At 49.0% G+C, this 15,000-nt stretch overlaps 1 protein-coding gene across 1 annotated transcript in view; it reads right to left on the reverse strand.

The window, feature by feature from the left end:
• Positions 1–10,098, reverse strand: part of LOC144166589 (chitin deacetylase 7-like) — a 41,252-nt gene extending 31,154 nt beyond the window's left edge. Inside the window, exon 1 of the mRNA XM_077696098.1 lies at positions 9,979–10,098. The gene's annotated coding sequence lies outside the window, so the exon portion shown is untranslated. The remainder of the gene's footprint in view (positions 1–9,978) is intronic.
• Positions 10,099–15,000: the final 4,902 nt, after the last annotated feature.

A 15,000-nucleotide genomic window follows, 5' to 3' on the forward strand; every position in this document is an offset into this window, starting at 1 on the left:
AGTATGATATCCATTGACCAGTTTCAGCGGAGCGACATGTATCATATGTGTGTTTCCATGCGTCCACTCAACCGACATGCCATACATCAACCAGTGTAGATAGCTTTTTATGGTACAGATCACTAAGTAACCCTTCAAACATACTTCATTGCCCGTGTTATGAATTTGGCATCAATTGATGTGCTGTCATTGTGATTTACACTCCTAATATATGTGTAGACATGGCACGTGTTGGGTTGCGAACAGCGCTGCAGCAAGCAGCAGCTTACTGTTCGACTTGGCATCCACGATGTTGAGCACTGCTGGAGCAGCGAGCTTCTCGTTCCAGCAGCCACTTGTGATGCAACAAGGAGAATGGGTGAAATGCTCACTTTTTGCACCCTGAATGCACTACCTCGAATTTACAGCACATGCATGCAGATCACCATTACAGAAGCAGCTTCTTACTTAAGTGGCATAAACACAAGGCGAGCAGTGCCTATATAGCTGTAATAATGCACATCTCTGATGCAAGAATTTGACTTGGTGAGGAATATGCATGCGCATGTGTAGGAAAAACTGAAAGTTCGGTTATTTGATTTCATTGCTGTGTTTCACATCTTCACATGCATTGTTGCAGCTAATCATACCGGTGAAATCTAGCTCATGAAATTTCACTATTCACAGCTCATTTGCGAAGCCTAAGCAAGACAATGAAATTGAACTTACAGTGGTAATACTCATGTACAATCTTTATTATCATAGACAATGCAAACTCAACACAGATATCTATTCGTATTTAATTCACAAAGGGCTTTGTCCAAAAGAGCAATTTAAAGCGCTCCAACATAAAACAGGCGAAGAAAACATACCAGCTTGAAATAACACATTTAACAATGGAATCTCCGCGTAACCGGGAATCAAAATAGAAAAGGTGGCATATTAAATCACATCACGCAGCTAAGCTACAGCTCGCACGCATTCACGTTCAAAAAACGCGATAATTCAGCTTCTTGTATTTAGCGACTTGATCACAATTTGGTCACGCTTGCGCCCGGCATGGACTTGGGACACACGGCTCGACATATGCTCTAACGAAATGCAGCGCGCGACGTCGCGCTGTTTGCGTTTCGCCCCGTGCATAGCTCTCCATGGCGTTAACGTGCGCTATGCACAACAGTAATATTTACGACTGGCGTAATCTACGAGAAATTAACAAGGAGCTATCGCCCCCTGTCGCAGTGACTGGTGCGATAACGTGCGTAGCACAGACACAGAAGGGACTAAACGGTAGAACGAGAAGCACTTCACGCTCAACACGAAACGCCCGCACAGGATGACGACGACCGCTTTGTATCACACAGCGTACTCTGAATCCAGTACCTGCAGCGGCGGCTATTTCCCGGCAACGCCGGTCGCTCACAAAGCAGAAGAAAAGACACCATAACGATTGTCGTTACCGAGCATGTTCAGAACACTGCACACAACACGCAAACAATTAATACGACTGAACGGCACTAAAAATCATTCTCAGAGCCGGACGCTGCCGGCGGATTGACGCGAACAGCGGAGGTGGCCATTTCGGTAAAGTTCGTAAGCGCGGAAGAACATGCTCTGTGATTTCTTCCGTGAACGCGGCGTAGAGGCGGTCTACCATGACGTCACGTTGATACGGTGATACCATTGGCTGGAGGGGGGTCCTTTGATGAGGAAAAGCCGCATTTTTCTTGAGTGGTATCCGAGTATAGCTGCTTTTGTCGGTAGATCGCGATGTGCGAGACAAGGGCCGGAAATCGGTCAACCAGCACGTGAAGTGTACGGACCGCGACGAAAGCCTAGTTTTGATCCCCTCGTCAGAAACTTCTCAGCAGTTTTCGAACTCTGAGAAGGAGACGCTTGTCATCAAACAAAACACGTGTTTGACGTGAAGCTCTCTCCACGAGAACGTCGAAGGCTCAGCAGCTTCAGACAGGGGCGGGCCGAAGGCGAAGGTGAGTGAAGCCGTAGATCTTGGGTCGCTGACGAAGCAACCTAGGTCACAAACCATTGTTATGGGCCATGGCCAGACTTTGGAGATAGCAGTCGCTAGGGATGACTCATGTCACCGAGCGGGGCTATTGCCAGGCCCGTTGTTTTCCGCAGACAGACGCGGGAAAGATGCGGACCTTCATGATCCGTACGGACAAGGGTATTCAGCGCGAACAGTGGTCCAGAATATGGCACTTGGCTATGCAAGCTTAGAAGCGTTTGTAGGCCCGGGTAGCCAGAGTAGCAATGGCGGCTACAAGCCACACAAATTTGACTGTAAGTCGCCTGGGATCGGTGCGTTGCCGCTCGAATGTGCCGTGATTCCTAAAAGAAAGAATCTGAGGTAACTGAGAAAGAATCCAAATGAAAAGCCAAAGAAAGAAGGCGAAACCTCTCACTTTTCAGCATTCAGGGCTAAGATGGCCAGAAGCGGCAGAGAAATACGAAAACTCAGACGTCTGAGGTAAACAAAGAAGCCTCTCCTTAGCCGTGACAAAGGCCAAGGGGCACTATGCTAGAAAGGGCAGAAGGGGGTGACTAGGTTCCGAAGGAATTCTGGGAGACCGATGGGGAAGGCGTTTCGAGGAGAGAGTGTTCACCGTCGACACATTCGTCATGGTCGGGCGTCCCATTTTTCTCTGGGTTCCCTTCACTTCCGTACTCTCGGCACGCGTTGCGACTGTTTTCCCCTTCAGTGTCGAAGACCTCCCCCGTACACTGTGCGGTATACTTTGCAAAAGATGAGCAGAGCCGGTCGGCCTACGTGGCAGCAAAGTTTCGGCAGGCTACACCCGGACGTGTTTGTTTTGACGAGCGCTTAGGATGTTTCAAAGGATTCAGACGAATCCGCTTGCGCGTACATAAACTGCGTAGTTTACTCATTCTCTATTGTCAGTGGAGTGTTTACCGAGTTTTCGTAATACGGAGGAAGTTAAGCGTCTGCTTCTTTTGGTTAGCAGTGTGTCGATCGTTGTGATTTAACACCGCGTAGTTAGACTTTCGCTTGGCGTTGTAGAAGTTGTTATTGTTCGTGATCGAACTCACCGGGAAGTAAGCGTAAATTTTTTGTGTTTTTCAACTGAAGAAGTGGTTCATCTGCGTGACCTAACACCGCGTAGTTAGACCTTTTGTTCGGCATTAGAAAAGTAGTTATTGTTCCAGATCGAACACAGCGTGAGTTAAGCGGAAATTTTGTGTCGTTCGTTGGAGAATAGTTATTGTTCGTGATTGAACACAGTGAAGGTGGGTGTAATAGGCGTGTCAGTGTTCAGTTCGTCTCACCCTGATGGAGTGTACGAGGTTGTTGTATGTACACACCGAAAGTGTGCCCGTTTAGTGCTACGTGTTTATGGTCAGTTCGTGTTTTGAGGCATTTCTATGTGCCAGTTCGGTTGTCTTCCGTAATAATAACCCAACCGGAGTTTTATGGTTCAGTGTAAAGAAGAGAAGCTAGAGATAATTGTTGATTGACGTAGCCGAGCTCTGTGAGCTAGCTATCTGCAGGTTATCTTTCAGATAAGCGTTCGTATATCTATGTTTTCCATGTTATCACAAGTTTCATTTTCGTAAGTGTACGTGCAAAGTGTTGTTTTTCAAAGAGTCATGTGAATTCATGCTTTGTTTTGCTGTGCCGTTGTATCCGTCTCGTAGTTTTGACTTTTGTACTGTAGACGGTGGCGAAAGGCGAGGGTTGCCTCGATTACCTCGTGCGGCAGTTGAAAGCTACTTAGTTAACTAAGTAGCTTTGACAAATTGTCCTGGGCAAAAAGGGGACAGCCAGCATTTCTTCGTCAACAGCGTCTGTCGGAGCATATGTTGGCTCTACAGTTTTGTGGCTGCCCTCGCACGCAGGAACGTCAGCAAAACCGAATTTCACATCACGCATTTGTGCGGGCACCTTTTTCGTGTGACGTGTACACTGATTTCGATGTTCGACAGTTTCAATAGCGCTCGTCGTGCTAACATTTAAATAAGCGTTTTATTTGCTGCTGTGTGTCCTGCGTTGGACGCACAGATGGCTTATCCCACGCACACGGCAACTTTGTGGACAATTTCTGCTCGGCTGTCGTGGCTACTGATGTAAAATCGCCGTCGCCGTGTGTTAGCCCCAGCCGTGGCAGACAGCCTTCCAGCAGCTTCCTCGAAAAAAAAAAAGCGCTTTGGGTTTGCCGACGAGCACAGAAACGAAGCAAGGTATTATGTACGTGAAATATCAACAAAATTCGAGAAATTTAGAGAATTGTACGTGTGTATGAATTCCTATGTCGCTTCTGTTCAACTTGAGGCTTTTAATTGCGGCCAGATTGGTGCTTGTCTGATTTTTTCGTAATTTTGTTTGCTTTTCTGGTTTGTGTTATTTTGGAATCAATAAACAGGTGAGTGCGGCGGTTTGGTTTTCTTTTTGTTCCGTTGGTTCATTTCTAGCTCTATTGGTATTTTTAGTTTTTCTTATACAAATAACATACATTTACGTTACTATGCGACAAATGTTTTAATAATTATGCCCTTTTCTGCGAATGCAAGGCGTTTGGGATTTGGTGCGTATTAATAATTTTTTGTGTTGTTCGGGTTGCATTTCCGTGTTCTTTATAATTTTGTTTTATTAATCGTGTGATTGTTGTCAATAGGCAGACTTCTCGATATAGCAAGTTCATTTTTATTCTTTTTTTCCTGTATGTATTTTTAACTTCACTCGACAAATGGTCTACAGCTACACTATTACGACGCGTTAACTTCGATCTCCCATTGTGCAAATTCCAGGCATTACAAAGATTGGGCTCTGGGGTATTACGAAAAAAATGCTGACGGATTAAAATTTACATTCTATATTTTTTGCTTATACTCCCAGCCGCACTTGCATTTTAAACAATTCATTTGAATCACACCATGTTCCACGGCTATATAGAGGGCCCTGTTTCGGCCTGAATTTCTGCGTTGATGCCGAAGACATGGTTGCTGGCGCCTGGTTTCTTTTTTTTCCCGCAGGTGAAGTAGCCTTTATTGTTTAGTATTTCTCAGGGCTTCCTATTTATTCGAAGCCGCAGACCAGTTCACGCACGGCTCGCTTCGCGTAGTCACGCTAGCCCTGCACACGGGATACGCGGACCGGCGAAGCACGGTACGAGCAAAAGATGCGGCGCGTATCGACAGGCGGCGCCGCTGGTTGAAATTCAGTGGCGCCACCATACCAGCGCACGAGGCCTATAGTACATTCATGATTTTTTTGCTCTAGTGTAGTTATTTTAATAACTCCCGAAATTGAGGGCTGATTCGGAACTTGTGCCAGGAGATGAGCGCTTCGAATTGTTTTGAGGGGTGTAATATTTTAAGGGGTCAGTAATTGTTTTGTTATCATGGTCTGGCATCCCGAGGGGTGTTCAGAAGGCGCTTTCCGCATCGAGTGTGGTTCGACAATGGCTGTACTGTCGAGTTCGTCATTTCTGCAGGAGCCTTGTGTTCGTGCCTTCTGTGGGTTCGCGGACGAGACCAGAGAAACAAAGCAGCACTTCGGAGAACTCTGCCTCAAGCCCTGGATGGACCTGCTGACTACCCGTATCATTCCAGTCGAGCCACGATGAGCCGATCGTCATCCTGATGCATTGTCTGGCTATGGTGGCTAGCCACCATAGTCTGGCGGCGGGGGTGCTGTTGCGATGCTGTTACGCAACCCGGCTTCAGCGCTCGGGTGAACCACCAAAAAGGGCCCATCTCCCCGCGAGGGGGACCCGAGTAAATGCGTCGCATAGGGGGTGGTGTATTGCGTTAACGTTTAGTGTTTGGGGAGTTGGTGGTAGTAAATGCGTTGTATCAGCAGCTTCTTGACGTAGTTTGAATGAGTCAAGGATATAAGGCGCGTTCGTAGCCTTTCATTCTGTGTCGGTTTTGTGGCCCAGTGGGAAGAGCACCATGTAACTCGCGTTCCGCCCACAGGTAGTGAATGCGTTGTATCAGCAGCTTCTTGACGTAGTTTGAATGAGTCAAGGATATAAGGCGCGTTCGTAGCCTTCCATTCTGTGTCGGCTTTGTGGCGCAGTGGGTAGAGCACCATGTACCTTACGTTCCGCCCGCAGGGTCGTGGGATCGAAACCAGGGGCCGGTAAGTATTATTTTTTTATATACTGTAGGGGGAGGGGTGCGGACCTGTTGTTGAGAGCGAGGAGGGTAGCGTAATGCGGGAGAGGAGGAGTGGGGGAGAGGGCGCACCTGTAACGGCTGTTGCGGACGCCGAGGCACGCCAACGCCGGGTGACATCGTGAGTTAAAGAAATGCTCTGCATTTAAAACTTGCTGCCGGTCTTCCCTCATCGACTTTCCACGACTCGGCGTGTTCACAGTGGCGAACTATGCGGCTACTTGACAATAGCATTTCAGCGACCTCGTGGCCCCTCAAGCGCCAACCGGCCAGCGGTGGTGCTGACAATAGCATTGCTTGGCGCCCGCACTGCAAGCTTCGACGGCGTGCCCGCGCATCACTGTCATGCCCTTTTTGTGGCGTGTTTGACGACGCTGAAGACGTCTTCAACAAGCCACTCGACGACTACTACGACAGAGGAATGCAAGACGTCTTGCCGGTGGTGCAACATCGTCAGGACAAAAGCAGGCTCCGCGACCCACGGCGGATTGCCACGGCGCAGGCAACCTATTCTCCCCTGCGCAAGAGAGGAGCGGGTCTCTCGTGTGTGTGTGTTCGTGCGGGGGGGGGGGGGGGGGCGCCACTATCAGTGCCATAAAATTTGTGATTGGTGCGCCCTGACGTCAGCCGAGGAAAAGGGTGAAGGGAACGGACCCAACGCGCCTATTTAATCTCTCGCGGGCAGGAGCGCACTGCCTGTTTTGTGATTCCGAGAAGTAAATACTTGTATATAGGCTCCGTGCGCTGGTATGGTGGCGACACCAGCGCCTGAACAACTGGCGCCATCTACGGCCACTGGAGGCATTTATCGGATGTTGTCATCGCTTGCGCCCTTCCCCGTACTGCCCGTGCTACGCTGCGATGACTGCTCAAACCAGCGCGCTCGTTTTAACGGTTTTACGACACACGCCGCAAACGATGTTTACTGCATCCGGGAGGAGCTAGCGAACGCAACGGAGACGTCCGATGTTTCCAGCAATGGCGTTGGGCACATGACAGACGTGACCCTGGGCTGCGACTTTTACTTAGAGGCGGCTACAGTGAATGGTTGTGAGTTCTGTTGTAAACACGCGGCTCACGCTTCTCTGCACTTTATTATGAGTTCAGTGAGTCTAAGCGAGGTAGGCGGGAGAAGCGGCACGCGCAAGGCCGGGTGCCACGGCTCGCGTAAACATGCCGATGCAGTTGCTATGTTCGTCAACTCATAACTGTGAACACCGGGCAGCTATTGTCAAATTTTAGCGCCGGTATCAAAGCCGGTGTTCCAGCTCTGTCCGAATCAACGAAATGTTAGTCGTATGGAGTTGGCCGCGATATCTGCGTCAAAGCAGCCGCCGAGGCCGCACGGGCAGAACCTCCGCGCGTACACCTATATAGGAAGGGGTAAGCAGCGATGAGCACCATAATACAGAAGAGGAATAACCGATACAGATTGGTAAAGCATAAGCAACACGTAATGCTAAAATGACGGGGAAGCATAAGCTCAGCGACAAAAAGAAAACGACCGACACCGTTACTGCTTCAAGATGATTGACGCGCATATTAATGGCCCATTCGTTTAGCTGTGGTGGTTGCCTGTTGGATCACTGCAGTTTCGTGTCAACCGTTACTGTGCGTCATATTGCGTAGCACTCAGGTGAGATGCTGGCGCGCTGTTTTTGTTCCCGACGAAGCTCGCGTTGCCGGTGCAAGTTTCGCCGGCTGTCGCATGAAGTTGATGGCGGGTGTGCACAGGAACAAGGTCCCCCCAGAGCGTAAACCACATTTACACAAAACAGCAAAACTAACGTTATGGCAAGAAGTCGATCGGCGTTGTTTACATTGCCCGTCGCACGGCGCGGGTTCATCGCTGACGCCTTTCCGCTTCATTTCAAGGGGACCGAGATAAACTATTTTTTCGCCAGCCTCCTCGCGACCTTTTTAAAATGTTGCGGAGCCGTAGACCCAGCAATACGTACAGAAATGCGCACTACTAGCTCGAATTTTTCACAACGACTGCGGAATCTCCGCCCGGTAAGCCGCTCTTTCGGGGTGACCAACATCGATTTTCGACGGCGCCGCTGTTCGGCGGCGCTGCGGTCGCGCTCGGAACACCAGCGCACGGAGCCAATAAATTTTTCTTCTCCGTCAACTTCGTCATCATGACTGCCCGGCACGACACCAACCACGGTCCACTTCGACCATGCTACCCTGTTTCGCAACAGCACCTAATAAAGTAGGCACGTACGAGCCATGCCTGCACTTTTGGCCGCAGCCATGGCACCAGTATGAGCCATGGCCGCAGAAGCGGTCGTGTCTATATACACTTCGTGTCCAAGCATTCTTTCCCCGTTCTTGTGGGCGGGAGGTTGAATCTAGTGACAGACGGACAGACCAAAATTTGGATTTTTGGGTAGCCCAAGAAAGACCATCGTCATTAAAATGCTGGGCTTACGCGTTTAATGAGTTTTCCACGTTGATTTTCAGTTACAACGAGCATGCATGGTTTAATAGTCGTGGATAATTTGGGAAGCACATTTTTCTTATAGTGCGGATCCGCAGATATCTTTCCTCGCAACGTTGTATGCAGGGACTCGAAATAATAATTACGTTCTCAAAGCAAAGTGACTAATGCTGACTTTTCGAGTATGACATCGAGCATAATAATTGCAGGACAGCGGAAAAAACATGACTTAGAACAAGAGGGACTTACCCCAACTGACACCACTTCGATACGAACGATAACTTGCCCTAGCCATGGGACGCACAAAGCAGCGGTATGTTAGTGTCTTCGTTGCATAAGGTCACGGGGGGCTTAACTTGAAATAGTGAACAGTGCGAACCCATGAAAAAAGGGGGTGAGTCACGGAGTAATTATTACATTTTCGGCCATATGAATGAAGATCTAGCACCCGTGTGCGAAATCACAAATCTCGGATTCTCGCATTTTTCGTTCCTTAAACGCCACAGTCATCTCAACATACGCTCACACAGGTGCGGTCATAAGAGTTGGCATAGAAAATGGGTTTTAGCTTCTGCGTATCAACGATACATAGGACCTATAGAAAGCATGTGTTTTATTAGACACCAGAGAATTTGTGCACACAACGCCTTTGTCACAAATAAACTGCGTTCCCTAAGTCATTCTTCCTGCCTTGTGCTATTACTGCAATATGTTGTGCACGTCAAGCTGAACTTCATTCGGGGGACCAAAATTTTTCACATAAGTTCACAGTAATAAGAACAAAACAGTATGCTTTAAAGACCTCGGTTTATCGGATGCGCTAAAATAAAGAGCGTTTTCCTTAACTTTTGTTCTCGTGCACATTCTTCAAATTTAGCCACTGCCCAAAATGCGGTATCTTTTTTTGAAACAGTGAGTTTAGGAAGACGGAGGAGATGGCGCAAAGATATGTAATCACTCTGTTCCTTCTTTCTGAAGCTGCAGCCACTCAATATGACCGTGTGGTTAGCCGCCAGAAGTGTATTGACTCCGGGACCGACGACAGCACAGCGGCTGCCATGGATCGAAGTCATGACACAAATTTCAGAAACACTGAAGAATTCACGTTTAATCGACACTCTTGCGATGGTAGAGCACCCATTGTTCCCTGTGCCTAAAAACTGTGTGAAAACCGAGTATAGTCGGCAGCAGTTTACCAAAAAAGTTTTTGCGCTAAGAATTGGTCGACCGAAGCGTGTTTACGTTTGATGTGATACCATGTAGACGGGTTTTCATGATTATCTGTTTACCTACCATTACTGTATGCGGAAATTAAGCTCATCGCAGTGAAGGTATAATACACTATAAACCCCCAGCTCAAGAACCAAGCGTGGAAATGGGTGCAGTGGGGCACCTACCTGAGCGTGGCGTCCTGACGGATCGTCCTGTTTTCTAGCCGAAACTCTTGTCGTGCGCTCAAGCTTGTAAAGTAACAAAAAAATCACAGTACTGACACGCGTTGCGGTTGTTGGGCAGCTGGGGTATCCGTGACGGTTCTGCACAGGTTCGAGAAGTGACTGCAGAGAAAGCGATTGGCTGCAGATGGAACGTTTTGCTGGAAAGACCTCATGACAGCTTCCAAAAACCAATTATAACTTCGTTTTTTATTGACCTGTTCTCGGTAGGTAGATTGAAAGGCACCAATTTCGGATGCTTCAAAAGGTAAAAATAGTGACAGCCGTTTCATAGATGGGCGAGCCGGTTAAAGTTAGCTAGCAGAAAATGCAAGACATAAATAAATATGAAACTATGCAGTCTGCCAGGGTGACCTTGTCTTAATAGGAGCCGCTGTTTTCGTAGTATTACGAGCACCCAGTGGTACTGGCAGTAAAAACACCACCGATGTACTAAAAAACCTGGGGTCACTCTCATTTACGTTTTATAAAGAAACTTGTCTAAACCGGCCGGATCACCGTCCCATCGAACGACGGGCTGCCTCACTGACTTATCCTTATAGAGACCGGATTTTAGGCAAATGCCTATTCTGTTCCTGGCGATCCTATCGTGCCATTTTGATACATGAGCATAAATTAGAGGTTAAGAAGGACTTTTACTGTAATTCTATTGTGCCTATAAATATCTATTTTGAATTTCGTGCCTACATTAATGTAAATGCCTATACATACCTATTTTCGATTGGTTCCGGACACTTCATCGAACACCTTTTCATCGAAAACCGTTTCGCAGAAGCCGTTTAATCGAACGCCGTTTCATCGAATACTGTCTCATCGAACGCCGTTTCATCGAAGACGTTTCATCGAATATATATTCGGTCCCATAAAATAGAGCTGTAATAGCACAGTGCGAGCGCTTGCACAAGCTTGCGGCCAGCGACGTAGAAACGTGTAATAGATAAGACTCTACAAGACTCATGTACCGTCTTCGCATGCATGCCCGTTGTCCCGATGTGCGCACGCTTGTCGCGAGGAGTTGTATTTGTAAGCGGTGAGGGGGTGTTTCGCTGATATCGTGTGACTGGCAAATGTGCGCGTGTTTGGTTGTACATATGCCAGATATTTTACCCAGCCCAAACGCTTGTCTGCCCAGCCTTTGACAGCTGCACGGCAGCCACGGGGAAACAATGCCATGCAGACCTGGCAAGAACATCAAGGGATTGGGGCCTTATTCTCGACTGCACAAATTCCCGGGAAATCTGGGAATTTGCCGGAAGACTTCTCTGATTGGCTTTCAATTTTGGTCACGTGCTTCCGGTTGACAAAGCGGTTGTGTGTGTGCTGTTTTCATTTTGACGTTTTATGACGTTTACGGGCACCAGTTCTAAAGTTTACCTTATTTCTCTTTACTGATAGCGCATAATTCTTGGAATGCGTGTGCTAAAAAACCACTCCCCAAATGGTTCCATTCAGCTCTTCTGGACACCCGCTCAGGCTTCCATGGAGGGCAACGAATACGTCCACCAAGCCTGCACTTTTACCCCCCGTGCTATGGAGCTGCACGAGGACAGTCACCTGCTTGTTTCATTCACGGACATAACCCAGCATTATCGCCTTCTGAGAGAGACCCTACCTTCGCCTTACCCTGAGTGAGTAAGTGATTTATTGATACAGAAAGTGGAACAGAAGCTAACTGGGGTTATTTTGAACTCATTTGGGAGTTCAAAAGCATACAACCCAGTTCGGGGAAGGGGAGAAGAGGAATGAGAGGGGATAGGTGAGAAAAAATGGGGATAGAGAAAGAGGTAGAGAGAGGAAGAAAGAGATAAGAATTGCGTAAGGATGGCCGGTAGGCATTCGGCTACAGCAGTTGTATGAGGTCCGTCTCCTCCAGGAAGGCCAGGAGAAGTCGGAATGCTTCCCGCAGAGTTCGGCTCCTTCCAACAACCGGTTCCTTCCCACAATCCGGCTCCTTCCCACACCCGACGCGTCTTCACTTAATGCACCCGAATCGCTACGACGCTAAATGTAAATTTTGCTAAGAAGCAGGAACACTCTGCCACATAATCGGGGTGTGCAACTTTAGCCCTGAGCGCCCTCCTCTTTTCCCGTCAACTACCCAACAAGCGCCATGGGAGATGCTGCTGTCAAGCTACTCTGGGCATACCCAGTTTCAGCTGGTCGACAGAGCATAGGTGGCGCGGACTGAATACGGGCTACATTGAAGAAGGAACCACTCCCATAGGCCGCACTTCGGGCCGTTCATAAATCTGAATAGAAGTATTTCCTCTTCCACCTCTTTCTCCTCCTCCTCCTTCTGCTAGTCCCCCGTCTCTGCCGCCGATCTCGTCGCCTGTGTACGCGACGGCAGAGACGGAGAAATGAGATCGTCTAACGCCTGGTTTGAGCTTTCATTTTATAAAGAAACAGTTTCCACTCACGTGCTACACCAATACAGCTCTGTCAACCACCGTTCATGCATCATGCTTTAATTTAACCTTACCAAGAATATCTCTTTGAAGTAATAGAGGGTGTTAAGTGAAGTAATAGAGGGTGTTCACTTCTCTCTGGTTTCACTATTTGTAGATCCACGTGAGTGAATTTAACTGACGTGGAGTGGGTAATCGTTGTGAGTGGCGTTTACAGCTTCGCTTTCCAACCACATTCACAGGGTGGATTGGCGCTAATGTTTGTGTAAATACAAAGGTAGCCGAGCAAGACATATCTGCGAGGCTTACGACATCAGGAAAAAGAGAAATGACTGCGTCAGCGACACTTCAGTTGTTATGCACAACAGTGAGATGGTGTTTATCGCTGGGTATTTGGGAAAATCCTCACCACAAGTTGATGTAAATTTGTTTATGTTTTTTCTCGCGTGCGAAATTGTTGTTGTAAGCGAACGAAGACCATGCGGCCAAAACAAGGGCAGGAGAAGGAGGGGAACGGAGGAGTAGCCCAGTTAAAAAGATGATGTGTCCATGAAGACCGCCCAGGGGTTAACTTCACACCGCGGAGGCCAGGCTAAGGTGAAGATCTACCATTAGGGGATTTTCACGACCGGAGTAGGCCCCAGTCTACACTAATCCTGACAGACCACTCTCTACGCCAAACTGCCCAAGGGCTCTGATAAAATTTGGATCTTCAAATGGAAGACCATCTTAGGAGGCATCAGGAGGCATAGCATTTGTGAGGATAGGCCGGTACAGTGAAAACGCGGAGCAGCGCTAGATTAGGTGGTCAGAGTTGGCGAATACGGTCATCCGGCAGTGGGGACAGTAAGGAGGTGAAGACCCCGCTGGGTAAATTCATTTTCTAGTGATGTGTGGTGTGAGAGCTGCGTTGGCCCTAGCTTTTTTTTACGAATACTTCCGCAGAGCGAGGCATCAGGAAAGCCAGAGCCAGATAGCCAGGACGGGTAACAGAAGAAAGACGGCACCTCCGTGCCTGGCATGCGTGATCAAGTTGAAGGCGAGGGCAGGGAGAGTAGGGCGACGCGTTGTCAACCAGGGGAGGTGTACTATCAAGACGCTCCCGTGCTGCATCATGTGCAGCCTTGTTGCCCATTCTCCCGTGCTGCATCATGTGCAGCCTTGTTGCCCCCATTCGGATCCGTGTGACCCGGCACCCATGCCAAACAGGTAGTGATCCCATTACGGGCCAGAATGGTGGTCATATGTTGGATTCGGTGCACTGTTCGACGATCGGTGAAGGGCTTGCGCAGCTCTTGGAGGGCTTGGTGAGAATCTGTGAGAATGCGGATGCGTAGAGATGGCGGGTTTGAACTAGTGAAGGCCAAATGATCCAGTGCGCTAAGGATGCTCTAGAGTTCCGCTTCCAGGGTGGACGAGTTAAAAGCGTGATGTGTGAGGGAGCCGTCCAGTTTCGGTCGAGCTGGGCAGCGCCAGCCCAGACCCATATGGGAAGGGGAGAGGCTAGCGTCCGTAAAAATATCGACCTCGTCCGGCAATGTCACTGCGATGACGTGCTGAAGGGCCTTTTCGCGAGCAGTACGACGGGAACGCAGAATTCCGGTTCGTTGGGGAGCAACTGTAACAGGCGGACTTAACCAAGGGGAGGGGGTGGTGAGGCCGACGGAAGTACTGGAGATACACGTTCGTCCCACGCACAGAGTGCAGTCCCCTGTTGCGTTAGTGTCTGCCGAAGCTGATGTACGGCTTCCGCAAGGAGCTCTTCCATCGGAGAGACCGGGGCAGCCCGTTCAAGAGCGTCAATGCGAGTATGCCTCGGAAATCCGGTGATCGTACGAAGCATGGCCCGGTAAAGCACCGCAAAGTGCTTCTTCTGAGTCGAAGAGAGGTCACAAGACGGGGCGCCGTAAGTCAGACGACCGACAGCTACTGCCCTTGAGAGCGTGAGACACGCCGATTGGTTAACGCGCCAAATTTGTTGGAAAGGCGAGAGATTAGGCGCAGCATCGGTTTCCAGTTTTTGCGGAGCTGCGTTATCCATTGCCAAGCACTGTTCTGGTTGGCGAGGCGAAGACCTAGTAGAAGGATATGGCCACAGTGTGAGGCAGTGGGTGTGTCGCCGATGCAGATAGTATGATGCATGTTGGCGGGCGGTTGGTGCTGACCGTGCAGCAGGAGAAATTCTGCCTTCTGTGGTGTCAGTTCAAGTCCGAGGGCTGGGAGAATGGTTGAGAGACTGTTTGCCACCGCCTGCAATTCTGTAGCCTTGTCATCAGTGCATTTGTAGTCGGCGGCTTCAACCCACACTGGGAGGTCGTCCGCGTAGATAGCAAAACGAGCTGCAGTGTCCCGTTCCAGCTTGCGGGCTACGCGTGCCATGGCCAAAAAAAAAAAACAATGGGTCCAAGGACAGAACCCTGGGAAAAACCCCTGTCTAGATAAAAGGTTTTTGGAGTCCATCCTGGATGCATGCCGTTAAGCCGAATTGGTCAATTTTCAAGAAAATTCCGAACCCAGTTATTGGCCCTTTGGCTGGGGAAGGCCATAACGAGCTCTT

The sequence above is a fragment of the Haemaphysalis longicornis genome, unplaced genomic scaffold (assembly GCF_048455015.1).
Source record: "Haemaphysalis longicornis isolate Haplotype H1 unplaced genomic scaffold, Haemaphysalis longicornis Haplotype H1 scaffold_1, whole genome shotgun sequence".
Lineage (NCBI taxonomy): Eukaryota > Metazoa > Arthropoda > Arachnida > Ixodida > Ixodidae > Haemaphysalis > Haemaphysalis longicornis.